We start from the raw sequence: 16889 nt of genomic DNA, 5'->3' as shown, positions 1-16889 counted from the left end.
GCTCCATCACCAGCAGAACCTACAAGACACAAGACAAGATGCATGATCAGACCATGGGCCGGAGGGGAGTGGGGGGTGTGAGGGTGGTGTGGAATGAGGGTGGGGTGATGATGGTGTGAGTGTGAGGGTGGGGGTGAGAGTGGTGTGGGGTTAAGGGTGGTGTGGGGGTGAGGGTGGGGGTGATGGTGGTATGCGTGTGAGGGTGGGGGTGAGGACGGTGGGGGTGGTGTTGAGGGGTTGACACAGGCGTCACGGGAAACTGCAACTAAGCGGAGTCTCACTTCTTTGCCTGCTGCCGACCTCCAGCCCGGCGACTTCCCTTTCTTCTGGCCTGCCGGCCATGTCCAGTGCCCGCTGCTCTGCCACGGTGAGGGTCCGATGGTCCACCTAAAGTTTTCTCCCTCTCCCGGTGTTTATGGGCAGCCTTCTCCTCGGAGGGGGTGGGGGTGGGGGTGCTGGTGGTGGAAACAGAAAGCGACAGTGTTAGACAGTCCAAAGCACGGGTGTGGGCAATGTTTTTGAAAACTCACCACTATTCTTAGACGTCCCCCTATACCAAAAAGGGCCGACATTCTAAATGGTGATCAGGGATTCTCACTCCCCGACTCCGATGCAAGCTTCAGTGGGTGCTATTCAGGTCAAACTTTATTTTCAAGTTATCCCCCGGTATAACCCATACCTTCACCGAAGATTTCATCTACTTACCACTTAGTAGCATCGATCCTGGGTCCCGCATTGCTAAGTAAGTAAAGTAGACTAATAACCACTGTTTCAGGTTAAAACTGTTAAGTTATTTTATTATTACATTTTTTCCTCTTTTTAAAAGATACAATCACTGTCTTTACAGAAAAGTAAAAAGATCTTGCTTCTGGTTCCTTCTGGTTGGTTGAAGGAACCTTCAGGCCCAACTTGACAATCTTCTTTAAAGTCTGGTCTTCTTTAGATGTACTCGCTGATGAGCTCAGTTGCTGTGTCCTATCTTTCCCATGTACCGAGCTATGAGAGCTATCTCTGAGCTGACTCTGCCTACTTTTTAAATTCTAGTCTTCCTTAGATGTACTTAGCTATTTTAGCTTGGCTGCTCTGACTTGTCTCTTTCCCATGACCGAGCTGACTGTAATCTGACTCTAGCTGCTTGTTCCTTCTCTGCTTCTCTCTCTCCCTCTGAGTTCTGGTTCTCGTTCTGGTTCTGGTTCTTCCTGCTATCCCCTTTCCTCGGTTTATATTCTCTTTCTAACAATTAAGTTTTTATGACGTTATTGTAAAGTAACTCTTATTTTCTTTGATTGTAAAAAGTATCTTTGATCTAAACCTTCTAATCCAACTAAGTATTCATTTTGACATGACTTCATCTCTTAGATCTGATTACATTGTTTCCTTTGTGATGTTCAAAATGCTTTGACATCAAGAGGTGTTACTTTTAATTCCTGTCATTGCTATAGTTTTATTTTCCAATTGTGTCCTGAGCTCAATTTTGACTTTGATTTTGGCTTTGAATTATGTTTCTCGTAGACTGATAGTCTCCAGTTTTCTTTAATTTACCTGGTATTAGCAAATTTTCACACCCAGAATTATCACCAAATTCAACTGAACCTCATCCATTCTTTTCCAGATTCTTACTAAGATAGTTACTTTCAATGAAGGTGTGAGCCATTGTTTTTGGCTTCATTCAAAATCCTGTTTGTCTTGTTTGCTGAGCATGCTTGACCAAGGCTATCTGCATTTTACAATCCTCTCCTGGCAGCTGCTGTTAACCCTTTGTGGGATATTTCCCTACATCCTCTCATGTTTCTCTCAGACCAGATATTGCCAGACTTCCATGTTTCAAATGACACATCTTTCCATATTTTCAAGAACACCCCGTCTTGACATTTGAAACATAACTATATCATTTGTCAATTATCCCCCCCATCTAATTGTATTGACTAACATTTATCCCAGATCTTTCTCATTTGTATGTACGTTTTGTGATTTTAAATTGTGCACCGAAGTCAATTCGTAAATATATCCATATCACAGACCAGTGTCTTTTTTCGTTCTTTCCTCAAGTCCAATTACCGTGAACCATAGCCGTAGCTGCTCAGCAAGGTAACACAATAGTTATCTTCGTGTGTTCCACTACCTCCAAAGCATTTTACTTCCTTGGGGTAGCAGCACCGTAGAAGCTTCCTCATGTCCCTTAGAAACAGCACCCAACTCAGTCCATCAGTAACCAAAAAGATGTTTTGTCCATCACTGGCTGTTAAGTGTCCCATTTTTCTGTCATCCAAATTGCTTTCCGTTTCTCATCGGAATGGTAAATTTTGATATCATGTACCACCCCTTGCTTCATTAATTTAAGAGGTTCAATCAATCCTGCTTCTATCCCTGACTTCCCCACATTAATGTCTAACATTGCCCTGAACCATGTATGTCTGCCAACCCCTGGTGTACATGAGAGAATATCTTTCTGACAAATTTCCTTCAAATCCCTTTTGTCTGTAATCATTTCCCTTACAACATTTGCAATACAATATGCCAACAGTATTCACAAAACCACATCGAACTATCACTATTTCCAAATAAAATCTCCCTATTGTTAAATGCACATTAAAAAAAAATTAAGTCTTATCTTAACACATTACTCATTACCTAACCACACAAATAGACCGTGTTACAACTTTACATATTTGCAACTGTTATCACAATGTCAATACTAAAAATAAAGTACATTATGAAAATGAAATGAAATGAAAATCGCTTATTGTCACGAGTAGGCGTCAATGAAGTTACTGTGAAAAGCCCCTAGTCGCCACATTCCAGCGCCTGTCCGGGGAGGCTGGTACGGGAATATCGACACATCCCTTCTCGGCTTTGGGATCCATAGTCATATACTAAATATGGCGTGTAAACAACATCAATTTTATTTGTGATGTTCTATGAAGTTAAATCAAGAAAACACACTAAACTACCACTATTCCCCCTCTATTGAAACATTCACACAGTTTAGAAATGCTGATCAAGTTCTTGAACGGCACACATACCCCCATTGTCATACATAACAGTCCCTACAATTTACATGACATTTCTTCCTTAATAATTATTACAGCTCTTCAATGCAATATTGTCTTGATTTAGCTGCAGTGTTAATAATTTTCCCGCCGTGGGACTTCCGGTTGCGGCCATGCCTGGATAGGTCGCACGTTTGGCAGCTCCTGCCGGGAACGGACTTTTGGGCTCTCTAGAGGGGCCCCAACGGCACTTGTTCGACGGCTTCCAGTGTGGGAAGGTGACAGCAAGGCCCCCCGACAGTATATGGATTGGACCAGGAGTGGAGCGGTGAAAAAAGGGATCTTGGAGCAGCGAAAAGTGAGAGGGAGAAAAAGCAAGATGGCGGCGGGTGGAGACCAAGCAGCATGGTCGCAGGAGCAGCAGGGGTTTCTTAGACGCTGCTTTGAGGAGCTGAAAACAGAAATGCTGGCGCCAATGAAGGCGGCGATTGAGAAGCTAGTGGAGACCTAGAAGGCCCAAGGTGCGGCGATCCGAGAGGTGCGGCAAAAAGCCTCGGAGAACGAGGACGAGATCTTGGGCCTGGCGGTGAAGGTGGAGGCACACGAGGCGCTGCACAAGAGGTGGGCGGAAAGATTTGAGGACCTGGAGAATAGGTCGAGGAGGAAGAATCTTCGGATTCTGGGTCTCCCTGAAGGAGTGGAGGGGCCCGATGCCGGGGCATGTGTGGGCATGATGCTCAATTCGCTGATGGGCGCGGGAGCATTCCCGAGGCCCCTGGAGCTAGATGGGGCGCACCGGATCCTGGCAAGGAGACCCAAGGCCAACGAGCCGCCAAGGGCTGTAGTGGTGAGGTTTCACCGCTTTATGGACAGAGAGTGTGTCTTGAGATGGGCCAAGAAAGAGCAGAGCAGCAGGTGGGAGAACACGGAGATCCGAATCTACCAGGACTGGAGTGCAGCGGTGGCCAAGAAGAGAGCTGGCTTTAATCGGGCTAAGGCGGTGCTCCATCGGAAAGGGGTGAAGTTTGGTATGCTGCAGCCAGAGCGATTGTGGGTCACACTCCAGGATCGGCACCACTATTTTGAAACGCCTGAGGAGGGTTGGAGCTTTATACAGACTGAAAAGTTGGACTCAAATTGAGGGTTTGTTGTTTGGGGAGGGGGGGATGTTTGCTGTATATATGGTTTTCACTATGTGTAGGGAATGTTCCCTTGGTTGGGTGCTGGATGGGGATGGGTGAAGGGATTTGATGGGGAGACTGTGGGAGAGTGTGGGCGTCGGTGTTGGAGGGAGGGGAGGCCCGGGGATGGGGAATTGAGGTAAGGCCGCAAGAGGTGTGGGCTTTTTCCCACGCTGGGGAAGGACGGAGGTGGGGGTTGGAGGGGCGGGGGGCGGGGGCGGGTGGGGGGGTGGTACTGGAGAGGAGCGCACACTGACTGCCAGGGAGGAGGGGGAGGGGGGACTCCCACACTGGGGGGGTCGATGGGAAGGCGGGAGAGGCCGGGGTCAGCAGGAGTCAGCTGACTTACGGGAGAGTTATGGGGGGAGCAAAAGAGCTAGATATGGATCTAGCGGGGGAGGGGGAGAGGGTGGGTATACGGTTGCTGCTGCATTGGCCAAAAGGGAACTGGAAATAGGAGAGGTGGTCGGGGTGGGGGTCTGCCGTCTGGGGAACTGGAGGGTGCGGGAGGCGCGGGCACGTCACTGGCCTAGAAAAGGAGATGGCTAGTCGGCGGGGGGGGTGGGGGTGAGCAGCCCCCCAATCCGGCTGATAACTTGGAATGTGAGGGGCCTGAATGGGCCGGTTAAGAGGGCCCGAGTGTTCGCGCACTTAAAGGGACTGAAGGCAGACGTGGTCATGCTTCAGAGACACATTTGAAGGTGGCAGATCAGATTAGGCTGAGAAAGAGATGGGTAGGACAGGTATTCCATTCGGGGCTAGATGCGAAGAACAGAGGGGTTGCAATACTGGTGGGGAAGCGGGTGTCGTTTGAGGCAAAGAATATTGTAGTGGATAATGGAGGTCGATACGTGATGGTGAGCGGTAGGTTGCAGGGGGTGCGGGTCGTACTGGTAAACGTATACGCCCCGAACTGGGATGATGCCGGATTTATGAAGCGCATGCGGGGTCGGTTTCCGGACCTGGAGGTAGGAAGCTTGATAATGGGGGTGGATTTCAACACGGTGCTGGATCCAGCATTGGATCGCTCTAGGTCCAAGACGGGGAAGAGGCCGGCTACGGCCAAGGTGCTTAGGGGGTTTATGGACCGGATGGGGGGAGTGGATCCATGGAGGTTTGCCAGGCCCCTGGCCAGGGAATTCTCATTCTTTTCCCATGTACATAGAGCCTACTCCCGGATAGATTTTTTTGTTTTGAGTAGGGCGCTAATCCCGAAAGTGGAGGGAACGGAGTATTCGGCCATAGCCATCTCAGACCACGCCCCGCACTGGGTGGCGCTGGAGTTAGGAGAGGAGAGGGATCAGCGCCCGTTGTGGCGTCTTGATGTGGGATTATTGACGGATGAGGAGGTGCGCGGGGGTGCATCGAGAGATTTTGGAGGCCAATGACAACGGAGAGGTGCAGGTGGGGGTAGTCTGGGAGGCGTTGAAGGTGGTGGTCAGGGGAGAGTTAATCTCCATCAGGGCCCACAGGGAGAAGAGAGAGGGTAGGGAGAGGGAGAGGTTGGTGGGGGAGATCTTAAGGGTGGACAGGAGATATGCAGAGGCCCCTGAGGAGGGACTACTCAGGGAGCGGCGAAGCCTCCAGACGGAGTTTGACCTGTTGACCACAGGGAAAACAGAGGCACAGTGGAGGAAAGCACGGGGCGACGTACGAGCATGGGGAGAAGGCGAGCCGGATGCTGGCACACCAGCCTCATAAGAGAGAGGCAGCGAGGGAGATAGGTGGAGTTAAGGATAGCGGGGGGAATACGGTGCGGAGTGCAGTGAGAGTAAATGAGGTATTGAAGGACTTCTATGAGGAGCTGTACAGATCTGAGCCCCCAGGAGGGGAAGAGGGGATGCGACGATTTTTGGATCAACTGAGGTTCCCGAGGGTGGAGGAGCAGGAGGTGGCTGGTTTAGGGGCGCCAATTGGGTTGGAGGAGCTGGTTAAAGGATTGGGGAACATGCAGGCGGGGAAGGCCCCGGGGCCAGATGGGTTCCCGGTCGAGCTTTATAGGAAATATGTGGACCTGCTAGGCCCGTTGCTAGTGAGGACTTTCAATGAGGCAAGTGGGGGGGGGGGGGACCTTGCCCCCGACAGCGTCCGGGGCGCTGATCTCTCTGATCCTGAAGCGGGACAAGGACCCACTGCAATATGGGTCATATAGACCGATCTCGCTCCTCAATATGGATGCTAAGTTGCTGGCAAAAGTGCTGGCTACGAGAATTGAGGACTGTGTCCCGGGAGTGATCCATGAAAACCAGACGGGATTTGTAAAGGGCGGGCAGCTATACACTAATTGCGGAGGCTCCTCAACGTGATTATGATGCCATCGGTGGAGGGAGAAGCGGAGGTAGTGGCAGCTATGGACGGGGAGAAGGCCTTCGACCGGGTGGAGTGGGAGTATCTTTGGGAAATGTTGCGGAGGTTTGTGTTCGGGGAGGGGTTCATCAGCTGGGTCAGGCTGCTATATAGAGCCCCGGTGGCGAGTGTGGCTACGAATTGGCGGAGGTCGGAGTACTTTCGGCTGTACTGAGGGACGAGGCAGGGGTCCCCCCTGTCCCCTTTGTTGTTTGCATTGGCAATTGAGCCTTTGGCCATGGCACTAAGGGAGTCCAGGAAATGGAGGGGATTGATCCGAGGGGGAGAGGAACATCGGGTGTCGCTGTATGCGGACGACCTGTTGCTGTATGTGGCAGATCCAGTGGAGGGGATGGTGGAGGTCATGCGGATCCTAAGGGAGTTTGGGGACTTCTCGGGCTATAAGCTCAACGTAGGGAAAAGTGAGCTCTTTGTGGTGCATCCAGGGGACCAGGGAAGGGGGATAGACGACCTACCATTGAAGAGGGCGGAAAGGAACTTTCGGTTCTTGGGGATCCAGGTGGCTGGGAGTTGGGGGGCCCTGCACAAGCTTAATTTGACGTGGTTGGTGGAGCAGATGGAGGAGGATTTCAAAAGATGGGATGTGCTGCCACTCTCGCTAGCGGGCAGGGTACAGTCGGTTAAAATGATGGTCCTCCCGAGGTTTCTCTTTGTGTTCCAGTGCCATCCCATTATGATTACCAAGGCCTTTTTTAAACTGGTAGGTAGGAGCATCATGGGTTTTGTGTGGGCAAATAAGACCCCGGGGGTAAAGAGGGTGTTTCTGGAGCGTAGCAGGGATAGGGAGGGCTGGCGCTGCCGAATCTGTGCGGCTATTATTGGGCAGCTAACGTGGCGATGATCCGTAAGTGGGTAATAGAGGGAGAGGTGGCGGCGTGGTAGAGGTCGGAGATGGCGTCCTGCAGGGGCACGAGCCTGAGGGCGCTGGTGACGGCACCGCTGCCGCTCTCGCTGACAAGGTACACCACGAGTCCGGTGGTGGCGGCAACGTTGAAGATCTGGGGGCAGTGGAGACGGCATAGGGGCGAGGTGGGAGCCTCAGTTTGGTCCCCGATTCGGGAGAACCATCGGTTCGTCCCGGGAAGGATGGATGGGGGGTTTCGGAGCTGGCATCGGGCAGGGATTAGAAGAATGAGGGACCTGTTTATAGATGGGACGTTTGCGAGCCTAGGAGAAGTTTGGATTACCCCCGGGAAATGCGTTCAGGTATATGCAAGTGAGGGCGATTGTGAGGCGGCAGGTGAGGGAATTCCCGTTGCTCCCGGCACAGGGGATTCAGGACAGGGTGATTTAGGGTGTATGGGTCGGAGAGGGCAAGGTTTCGGCGATCTATCAGGAGATGAAAGAAGAGGAGGAGGCCTCTGTAGAGGAGTTAAAGGGCAAGTGGGAGGAGGAGCTTGGGGAGGAGATAGATGAGGGTCTGTGGGCTGATGCCCTGAGTCGGGTTAACTCCTCTTTCTCTTGCGCCAGGCTCAGCTTAATACAATTTAAGGTTACTCATCGAGCGCATATGACAGGGGCGAGGTTGAGTAGGTTCTTTGGGATGGAGGACAGGTGTGGGAGGTGCTCGGGAAGCCCGGCGAATCACGTCCACATGTTCTGGTCATGCCCGGCACTGGAGGGGTTTCGCGAGGACTATGTCCAAGGTGGTGAAAGTCCAGGTCAAGCCGAGCTGGGGGTTGGCACTATTTGGGGTAACGGATGAGCCAGGAGTGCAGGAGGCGAAAGAGGCCGGTATCCTGGCCTTTGCATCCCTGGTAGCCAGGCGGAGGATCTTGCTATTATGGAGGGACGCGAAGCCCCCTAGTGTGGAAGCCTGGATGAATGACATGGCAGGGTTCATTAAGCTGGAGAGGATAAAGTTTGCCCTGAGAGGGTCTGTGCAGGGGTTCTTCAGGCGGTGGCAACCGTTCCTAGACTATCTCGCGGAGCGTTAGGAGGAGGTCAGCAGCAGCAGCAACCCAAGGGTGGGAGGGGGGGTCTCCTTCGAGGGGGGTATTTGGGTGGGTGGGGGGGGCTTCCCCAAGGGTACATTTGAATGTCATATTGGGGGGTTGCTATATACGGGGGAAACCCAATGTTTTGTATTATTTTCTTTCTTTTTTTAAATATATTTATTAAAGTTTTTTAACACAATTTTTCACCCTGACAAACAATAAACCCCCCCCTCATAACAAAATAGAAAGTAAACGCACATAGCAAGATATATGCATGGTAAAACGATATGTTACAGAGCTTTGTACACTGGCTCCCTCCCGTACGTGCCAGTTTCCCAAATCTTTCATGTGTTTTCTTGCTCAAACACCCCCTAGGCAACCCCCCCCCCCCCCCCCTTCACAGGACATCCCTCGCCCCCCCCCCCCCCCCCCCGGGTTGCTGCTGCTGCTGACCGACCTTCCTCTAACGCTCCGCGAGATAGTCTAGGAACGGTTGCCACCGCCTGTAGAACCCCTGCGCAGACCCTCTCAAGGCAAACTTTATCCTCTCCAGCTTAATGAACCCAACCATGTTGTTTATCCAGGCCTCCACGCTGGGGGGCTTTGCCTCCTTCCACATTAGCAAGATCCTTCGCCGGGCTACTAGGGACGCAAAGGCCAGAATGCCGGCCTCTTTCGCCTCTTGCACTCCCGGCTCGTCCACTGCTCCAAATATTGCTAGCCCCCAGCTTGGCTTGACCCGGACTTTCACCATCTGAGATATTGTTCCCGCCACTCCTCTCCAGAACCCCTCCAGTGCCGGGCATTACCAAAACATATAGACATGGTTCGCCGGACTCCCTGAGCACCTTCCACATCTGTCCTCTAACCCAAAGAACCTACTCAACCTCGCCCCCGTCAAGTGCGCTCTGTGAACCACCTTAAATTGTATCAGGCTGAACCTGGCACACGAGGAGGAGGAATTAACCCTATCTAGTGCATCAGCCCATAACCCCTCCTCAATCTCCTCCCCCAGCTCCTCCTCCCACTTACCCTTCAGCTCCTCTACCAATGCTTCCCCCTCTTTCATCTCCTGGTATATTGCCGACACCTTGCCCTCCCCGACCCATACACCCGAGATCACCCTGTCTTGAATTTCCTGTGCCGGGAGCAACGGGAATTCCCTCACCTGCCGCCTCACAAACGCCCTCACCTGCATGTGTCGAAAAGCATTTCCCGGGGGTATCTCAAACTTCTCCTCTAGCTCCCAGGCTCGCAAACGTCCCATCAACGAACAGGTCCCCCATTCTTCTAATCCCCGCCCGATGCCAGCTCTGAAACCCCCCGTCCATCCTCCCCGGGACAAAGCGGTGGTTACCCCTGATCGGGGACCACACCGAGGCTCCCATTGCACCCCTGTGCCGTCTCCACTGGCCCCAGATCTTTAGCGTTGCCGCCACCACCGGATTTGTGGTATACTTTGACGGCGAGAGCGGCAGCGGTGCCGTCACCAGCGCCCCCAGGCTCGTTCCTTTACAGGAAGCCATCTCCAACTTCTTCCATGCCGCCCCCTCTCCCTCCATCACCCACTTACGGATCATCGCCACATTTGCTGCCCAGTAGTAGCTCCCTAGGTTCGGCAGCGCCAACCCTCTTCGGTCCCTACTGCGTTCCAGAAACCCTCTCCTTACCCTCGGGGTCCTATTCGCCCACACAAACCCCATAATACTCCTGCCTACTCTCTTAAAAAAGGCCTTGGTGATCACGATGGGAAGGCACTGAAACACAAAAAAAACCTCGGAAGGACCACCATTTTGACCGACTGCACTCTACCCGCTAGCGAGAGCGGTAACATGTCCCATCTTTTGAAGTCCTCCTCCATCTGCTCCACCAACCTCGTCAGATTCAGTTTATGTAGGGCCCCCCAACTCCTGGCTACCTGGATCCCCAGGTACCGAAAGCTCCCCTCTGCCCTCCTCAGCGGTAGATCGTGTATCCCCCTTTCTTGGTCCCCTGCCTGTACCACAAAAAGCTCACTCTTCCCTACATTGAGCTTATAGCCCGAAAAATCCCCAAACTCCCTTAGAGTCTGCATGACCTCCACCATCCCCTCCACTGGATCCGCCACATACAGCAACAGGTCATCCGCATAAAGCGACACTCGATGCTCTTCTCCCCCTCGGACCACCCCTCCATTTCCTAGACTCCCTCAATGATATGGCCAAGGGTACAATCGCCAATGCAAACAACAGGGGGGACAGGGAGCACCCCGCCTCGTCCCACGGTACAGCCGAAAGTACGCCGACCTCCGCCGGTTCGTCACCACACTCGCTACCGGGGCTCTGTAAAGGAGCTTAACCCAACTAATAAACCCTCCCCTGAACCCAAACCTACGCAGCACTTCCCAGAGGTACTCCCACTCTACTCGGTCAAAGGCCTTCTCCGCGTCCATAGCTGCCACTATCTCCGCCTCTCCCTCCACCGATGGCATCATTATCACGTTTAAGAGCCGCCGCACATTGGTGTTTAGTTGCCTGCCCTTTACAAATCCCGTCTGGACCTCGTGAATCACCCCCGGGACACAGTCCTCGATCCTCGTAGCCAGCACTTTTGCCAGCAACTTAGCATCCACGTTGAGGAGCGAGATCGGCCTGTACGATCCACATTGCAGTGGGTCCTTGTCCCGCTTTAGGATCAAAGTAATCGTCGCCTCCGACATTGTCGGGGGCAGGGTCCCTTCCTCCCTTGCCTCATTAAAGGTCCTCACTAGTAGCGGGGCCAACAGGTCTACGTACTTCCTGTAGAACTCCACCGGGTACCCGTCCGGTCCCGGGGCCTTCCCTGCCTGCATACTCCCCAAACCCTTGCTCAGCTCCTCCAACCCAATTGGCGCCCCCAGACCAGCCACCTCTTGCTCCTCTACCCTGGGGAATCTCAATTGGTCTAGGAATCGTCTCATCCCCTCTTCCCCCGCTGGGGGCTGGGGTCTGTACAGCTCCTCATAGAAGGCCTTGAATGCCTCATTTATTTGCGGCGCACTCCGCACCGTGGCTCCCCTTCCATCCTTGACTCCCCCTATTTCCCTCGCTGCCATCCTCTTACGGAGCTGGTGTGCCAGCATCCGACTCGCCTTCTCCCCTACTCGTAAGTCGCCCCCTGCGCCTTCCTCCACTGTGCCTCTGCCTTCCCTGTGGTCAACAGATCAAACTCCGTCTGGAGACGTCGCCTTTCCCCAAGTAATCCCTCCTCAGGGGCCTCTGCGTATCTCCTGTCCACTCTTAAAATCTCCCCCACTAACCTCTCCCTTTCCATGCCCTCTATCTTCTCCCTATGAGCCCTAATGGAGATTAGCTCTCCCCTGATCACCGCCTTCAGCGCCTCCCATACCACCCCCACCCGCACCTCCCCGTTGTCGTTGGCCTCCAAGTACCTTTCGATGCACCCCCTCACCCTCCCACACACCACCTCATCTGCCAGCAGTCCCACATCCAACCGCCACAGCGGGCGTTGGTCCCTCTCCTCTCCCAACTCCAGTTCCACCCAGTGCGGGGCGTGATCTGAAACGACTATGGTCGAATACTCCGTTCCCTCCACTTACGGGATCAGCGCCCTGCCCAGAACAAAAAAATCTTTCCGGGAGTAGGCTTTGTGCACGTGGGAGAAAAAAGAAAATTCCCTGGCCTGCGGCCTGGCAAACCTCCACGGGTCCACTCCCCCCATCTGATCCATAAACCCCCTAAGCACCTTGGCCGCCGCCGGCCTCTTTCCAGTCCTCGATCTGGAGCGGTCTAGTGCTGGGTCCAACACCGTATTGAAATCCCCACCCATTATCAGGCCTCCTACCTCCAGGTCCGGAATGCGCCCCAACATGCGCTTCATGAATCCAGCATCATCCCAGTTCGGGGCGTATACATTTACCAATACCCCCCACGTCCCCTGCAACTTACCGCTCACCATCACATATCGCCCTCCGTTGTCCACTACGATATTCTTGGCCTCAAATGACACCCGCTTCCCCACCAATATTGCCACCCCTCTATTCTTCGCGTCCAGCCCCGAATGGAATACTTGTCCTACCCATCCCTTTCTTAACCTGACCTGGTCCGCCACCTTCAAATGTGTCTCTTAGAGCATGACCACGTCTGCCTTCAGTCCCTTTAAGTGCGCAAACACTCGGGCCCTCTTCACCGGCCCATTCAGGCCCCTCACTTTCCACGTTATCAGCCAGATTGGGGGGGGGGGCTCCTACCCCCCCCCCCCCCCCCCCGACTAGCCATCTCCATTTCTAGGCCAGTCCCGTGTCCTCGCCATCCCCCTCTCTCCCCCAGCCCATGTAACATTTCCTGCATGTGATTAACACCCTATATACATCAAACATCCCCCCCACCCTCACAAACCCTCAATTTGAGTCCAACTTTTCGGTTTGAATAAAGGTCCAGGCGTTTTGAAATAATGGTGCTGATCCTTGTATGTGACCCACAATCGCGCTGGCTGCAGCATTCCGAATCTCACACCTTTCCGGTGCAACACCGCCTTGGCCCGGTTGAAACCCGCTCTCCTCTTTGCAACCTCCGTGCTCCAGTCCGGGTATATTCGGATCTCCACATTGTCCCACCTGCTGCTCCGCTCCTTCTTGGCCCATTTCAAGACCCTCTCTCTGTCCGTGAAACGGTGAAACCTCACCACAATCGCCCTTGGCGGCTCGTTAGCCTAGGGCCTCCTCGCCAGCACCCGGTGTGCCCCATCCGGCTCCAGCGGCCTCGAAGGGGCCTCCGCGCCCATCATCGCCTCGAGCATCGTGCTCGCAGAGGCCCCGGCATCGGCCCCCTCCACTCATTCAGGGAGACCCAGGATCCGCAGGTTCTTTCTCCTCGACCTGTTCTCCAGGTCTTTGAATCTTCCCGCCCACCTCTTGTGCAGCGCCTCGTGCTCCTCCACTCTCACCGCCAGGCCCAAGATCTCATCCTCATTCTCACTGACTCTTTTCTGCACCTCCTGGATCTTTACCTCGTGGGCCTTCTGGGTCATCCCTAGTCCTTCAATCGCCGACAGCATAGGGGCCAGCATCTCCTTCCGCAGCTCCTCGAAGCAGTGCTTGATGAACTCCTGCAGCTCCGGCCCGCAATCCGCTTTGTCCCCGGCCGCCGCCATTTTGCTTTTCTTCCCTCACTTCTCCCGCTGCTCCAATGCCGCTTTTTTGGTCGTTTCACTTCTGGTCCGGTCCTTAAAAGGTGAAGGGGGACTTCGCTCTTCCCTTCCCCACGGGTCGTCTTCAAAAAAATTCCGGTTGGGGCTCCCCTAAAGAGCCCGAAAGTCCGTGATAGCGGGAGCTGCCAAATCGTGCGGCTTAGCTCTGCATAGCTGCAACCGGAAGTGCCGTTTTGTATTATTTTTGATTGTTGTGTTTGTGTTCTTTTTTCTTTTTGCTATGGGGGGGGGGGGGGGGGGGTTGTTAAAATTTTGTTGGAAAATCTGAATAAACATATTTTCAAAAAATAATAATAATAATTTTCCCGCCGTGGCATCAAGCTACAAAAATTCTTAAACTTCTGTCATTTATCATATTGGGGTTCCTCGTCAGTCGCTGCTGTCTGCCGAGACCCTTAATAACTCCACCACGTAGTACCTACCCCATGGAGACCTCCGATCATCTATCAGCTGATGTCCAATTAGAGATGTCTGATCGAAGGTTTCACTGCTCAGTAATAATTTGATATTTTGATAAACCCGTAAAGTTTTCCTCCGGGCTCTGTCATTTAATTCCCTCAAATATGTAGCCAATTGTATCATTAGTTTCCCCCCAATCCTGTCTAAAACATTCTTCTCTGGAGAGCAGTTCTCTTCCTTCTTGTGAACTGGTTTGTCTGTTATTTATTTTTTCCATCTGAAAAATCAAATGAACAGGTCAAGGGTGGAGAGGGCCCTATTCTTTAATTTGTACTTTCTATCTTCGTTTGAACTCTCCAGAAGTGCCCTCTCCAGGACTTCCGGATTTCTTTTGCCACCATTTCTTTCTTTTTTTCTTTTTGAACTGGTTTATTTTCCTTATCATTGATGGCCTTCATACAATTAAAGCCTGTTAAGCCTCCTTCTGTCATTGCACCCCTGAGTGAGATTCAAAGAATCTCAAACTCCTCCTCTTTTGCTCACTCAGTGATCCAATCTGGTCAAAACCTTACCCTGATACATTCCTGATATTGCTACTGCATTTACTTTAATTACTTTATTTTAATTACGGCCGGATTTTTATGAAGGTAAGTTCCAAACATGACATTTTAACTTTATCACCTGTCCAATCAATGCTGCTAATGGGTTTTAATTCACTGTCTTCCCACCAATTGGGTCATGTGTTTTAATTGTGATACAATTTCTTTTGCTCCAGACACCATTCTTCTCTAATTCAACTGCCTGGTCACCCAGATTCTGAACAATCTTGTCTTTACATTTCACAGCTTCACTGATTATTTTCCCTGCAGTCTGAGTTGGTAGCTTCACCCAAACTTCCCTCTGTATTATCAATTGGTTTAATATCTTAATTTTACTGCCTGCATCTATTTTTATCAAATCTTTTCCTGCCATCAGATTCTCATTTCCTTATACTGCAAGTAATTCTCTTAATTTAACTTTTAATCCAATATCTTTATTCTCCAAAGCTCCTTCTTCAATGTATTCTTTCTAAACATCATTATTTTTGCTGGTGACATTCTTGTGCTCATCGGGTACTAGGACCCTGCGGATCTATGCAGTGTCAATTTCAATGCTCAGTTTCAAAGCCTGCAAGCAGCTGACTGCTGCCCAGTACAAACTCTTTATCTGTTTATTCTGAGACTAATTTAGCTCTGAACATACTGATTTACCTCATAATACTGATCACATTTCTACCTGCCATTTATAACTTCCAATTAATATGAAACTCGGTTTTGCAAAATACAACAATTTTTAAAAATACAAACACCAAAGGAAATTCAAAATTCTTTATTAGACATACACACATTCATTCATCCACTCCGATCTTGGATCTCTACTTTGTAGGATTTCACAAATCCTTATTAAACACACACTCATTTATCCACTGAGATCTTGGACCTCTATTCAGTAGGGTTTTAGTTACTCTGAACAAAAATTGAGACCCCTCCGTGCTGATAAAATTTCACTTATGCAGGAGTTTTTTGCCTCTGTTAATTTCTTTTCCACTCTGTTTCATTGCTTCAACTCTCTTGACTGTGTTTCAGAGCAAGAGGATTATTCTAATTGCCATTTTTCGGAATTCTAAGTTCTGTTACTGGTTGTCCCTTTCAGTTGCAATCTGAAATTAAGGATAAGTACCCTTTCTGGGCCCTATCCAAGGCTGACTAAGGCACTATCTTCCCGTTTTAGTTAAGGGTCGATTGGTTATTGGTCTCTAAAGATTCTAGGCATCCCCATTTCTCTAGGCTTTAACCTCACAATCTGCCTTACTGTAAGGATTATTTATTTTTTGGCCTCATTTTACCAATAATGGATGCAAGATTTTTAGTGCTGTCACCAAGATGGCTTGCAGACTTTTTCTCAGGGTCAGCATCTTCTAGTCTGCTGATTTTACACACCCAACCTGAGCTTCAGTCCCCTTGATCCACAGAATCTCCTTACAAAAGTCAATCACACATGACTTTCCAGACTAAACTCGGCAGGTAAAGTCTGACTTACACATAGACCAGAAACTTCTAATATTCTAGCCTTTGTGCCGGTTAGAAACTTCTAATATTCCAACCGTTGGTTGGGAACTAGAAACTTCTAATATTCTAGCCCCCACTCTAGCCCCCATTCTGCTCAACTAGAAACTTCTAATATTCTAGCCTCACTTTACCTAGAAACTTCTAATATTCTAGGCTCCACGCTGGATGCCATGGAGAAAGCAAAACAACCGGCTGGGCGTAATTAACACAGTGTTAATAAAACGTTGGGCGCCATGGTTTTGAAAACTCACCCAATTCTTAGAAGTCCCCTGTACCAAAAAGGGCCGACATTCTAAATGGTGATCAGGGATTCTCACTCCCCGACTCCGATGCAAGCTTCAGTGGGTGCTATTCAGGTTAAACTATATTTTCAAGTTATCCCCCCGGTATAACCCATACCTTCACCAAAGATTTCATCTACTTACCACTTAGTAGCATCGATCCTGGGTCCCGCATTGCTAAGTAAGTGAAGTAGACTAATAACCACTGTTTCAGGTTAAAACTTTAAAGTTATTTTATTGTTACATTTTTTCCTCTTTTTAAAAGATGCAATCACTGTCTTTACAGAAAAGTAAAAAGATCTTGCTTCTGGATCCTTCTGGTTGGTTAAAGGGACCTTCAGGCCCAACTTGACAATCAATCTTCTTTAAAGTCTGGTCTTCTTTAGATGTATTCGCTGATGAGCTCAGTTGCTGTGTCCTATCTTTCCCATGTACCGAG

General features: G+C 50.9%; 1 protein-coding gene across 3 annotated transcripts in view; it reads left to right on the top strand.

Moving 5' to 3' along the window:
• LOC140430959 (embryonic protein UVS.2-like) overlaps window positions 1-16889 on the top strand; it is a 258091-nt gene that overhangs the window by 181325 nt on the left and 59877 nt on the right. The gene's annotated exons all lie outside the window — the stretch shown is intronic.

Source organism: Scyliorhinus torazame, chromosome 10 (genome assembly GCF_047496885.1).
Source record: "Scyliorhinus torazame isolate Kashiwa2021f chromosome 10, sScyTor2.1, whole genome shotgun sequence".
Taxonomy (NCBI): Eukaryota; Metazoa; Chordata; class Chondrichthyes; order Carcharhiniformes; family Scyliorhinidae; genus Scyliorhinus; species Scyliorhinus torazame.
The sequence above is the reverse complement of the archived record's forward strand: the minus strand, read 5'-3'. Positions and strand labels throughout refer to the sequence as shown.